Source organism: Otolemur garnettii, unplaced genomic scaffold, assembly GCF_000181295.1.
Source record: "Otolemur garnettii isolate 467f Iridium unplaced genomic scaffold, OtoGar3 scaffold00070, whole genome shotgun sequence".
NCBI lineage: Eukaryota > Metazoa > Chordata > Mammalia > Primates > Galagidae > Otolemur > Otolemur garnettii.
The window spans coordinates 8,415,413-8,417,857 of record NW_003852465.1 but is presented as its reverse complement, the minus strand read 5'-3'; the positions used below and the strand labels follow the sequence as shown (position 1 = coordinate 8,417,857).

General features: G+C 37.0%; 1 protein-coding gene across 1 annotated transcript in view; it reads left to right on the top strand.

Moving 5' to 3' along the window:
• The window catches only part of SENP1 (SUMO1/sentrin specific peptidase 1), a 78,914-nt gene that overhangs the window by 48,531 nt on the left and 27,938 nt on the right, over positions 1–2,445 (top strand). The window lies entirely within an intron of this gene.

Sequence of the window (2,445 nt, the reverse complement as noted above, 5' to 3'; positions counted from 1 at the left end):
CCTAATTATCACAGACTGGACATGCACCACATATACATATTAGTACAGTGGTCCTAGTTCCTTATGTTGACCAATTTATTAAAGTCCTGTGGTGGTCAACTTACAGAGGTTATACTGTATTATTTTCCCTTTCTTTAATCACAGTTTCTTCACTAAAAGTTATATGTTATAGAGTAAAATTGCCTCAATTCATATACCTCTCATGTAGTATCTGAATTATTTCAGTGACTTTCTAATTGTTCTTCTTTCCTTTAGTTTCCATTTGGTTCTTCATTCCATCTCCCACCATACCATGTTCTCTAGTTTATTCTTCTGCCTTGTTCTTTAGTCTGTTTTCCATGGTGTTTCTAAAATTCTAAATTATCATATGTGATAATTCATTAAAGGAGTTTTATGATCACTTATTAAGCTCTTTCAAGGATGGCTTATCAGACATAGACTTAAACCCAGACTGGTTATAAGCCTCACTTTCTATTATACATTCTTTCCTTTAGCAATTATTTGTTGCTGTTTATTGAGAGCCTGCTATGTGTCAGGTACTACTATAGACATTGGGGATAACAGCAGTGAACAAGGTGAGGTTCCTATTCTCAAGGAGTTTGCATTCTAGTTGAAGGGAAGGGTGGTATCAGGTAGTGAGGAATGAGCAAATAAACATATATGCCTGGCAGTGATAAGTACAGTGTAGAAAATATATGAGTCGGGATGGACACTTTATCTAGAGTGGTCAGCACAAGTCTCTTAATACAGTGACATTTGAGTAGAGATGTGATTGAAATGAGGGAGGGAGCCATATGGAAATATAGGACTTCCTGTGTGGTTTTGTTTGCTGGACTATTTTCAGTTTGTAAATATATGCATTATCTTACCTTCACTTTTATTGTTCCTTCTGCCTACAATGTCCTCCCTGCCTCAACTTACCTCTCATTAGTCTCTTTCTTATCTTTTAAGTCTCAATTCAAATGGAATTTTCTATATGAAACTTTTCTGTGAGGCATCATATATTTCTTCCTCTGTAATGTAATAGGTTACTATGATCACTATATCTTGCCTTATATACCCTTAGTAATTTACTTGCTAGGATGATGATAATATTAGTTTCCAGGCTTGGCGCCTGTGGCTCAAGTGGCCCACAGCACAGTGGTAATAGCAGCAGCCATATACACCGAGGGTGTTAGGTTCAATACTTGCCTGGGCCAGCTAAACAACAATGATGACTGCAACAAAAAATAGCTGGGCTTTGTGGCAGGTACCTTTAGTCCCAGCTACTCGGGAGGCTGAGGCAAGAGAATCACTTGAGCCCAAGAGTTTGAGGTTGTTGTGACACAGTGGCACTCTACTGAGGGTGGCACAGTGAGACTGTCTCAAAAAAAAAAAAAAATGAATTTCCTACAGAGCTTGAAGTGTTCTTTGAAGCACTCCAAGTATTTATTTTTTCCTTTTTTGTTTAATGTTTGGTTCTATTAGAAGACATTTAAACATTTGTAGAAAGAATACAGTATTTGGAATTGGATAGAAAAGATTTCTAATCTTCATTCTTCTAAGAGAAGTCATCCTTCTGAACCTTATTTACCTTTTCTGTGCAGAATGAACAGTAATTCTTTATTTGATACTATATTGAGATTTAAATAATAGGAAGGTTATAATGAGGCAACTAATACATAAAACACTGAGAGCACAGTTTTACATGTAGAAGACTAGGTGCTCAAAAAATAGTTGCAGTTATTGTATACCTCAGTTATATGCATATGAGAAATAATTCATAATCTTTTGGAAAAGCACATTTCCCTATTTTGCTTTCCTGAGCCCATGGATACCTCTATCCATTGAAGAAAAGGACCTGCCCCTACGTTATGTGTTTATTTGACAAATATTGAGAGCCTACTATATGCCATGCACTTATATTAGTTGCAGAGGATAGAGTAGTATACAAAAAAGACAAATATTACTATCCTGATTAAGTTTATGTTCTAAGAAGGGAAACAGACTTGAGTAGCTCAATCCATTACTATGAAATTCTGGGTGATTTTTGTCACATCTTTATATTGCATAATAAATGTGTTCTCATGTTTATTTTTAGTATCACAAGCTAAATAGCCTCTCAAAGCACTACCACTGTCTCTGTGACTTTCTACTTTGATTCTTCTATCAGTTGTTCACTGTGCCAAGGGGTTAGGACCTCATTAACCTCAGTGGTAATGGGGAGGTAATAGCATTTTCTTTTTTCTTTTTGTTTTTTGAAACAGAGTCTCAAGCTGTTGCCCTGGGTAGAGTGCAGTGGCATCACAGCTCACAGCAACCTCAAACACTTGGGCTTAAGTGATTCTCTTGCCTCAGCCTCCCAAGTAGCTGGGACTATAGGTGCCTGCTACAATGCCTGGCTATTTTTTGTTGCAGTTGTCATTGTTGTTTAGCTGGCCCCAGACTGGGTTTGAACCCACAAAC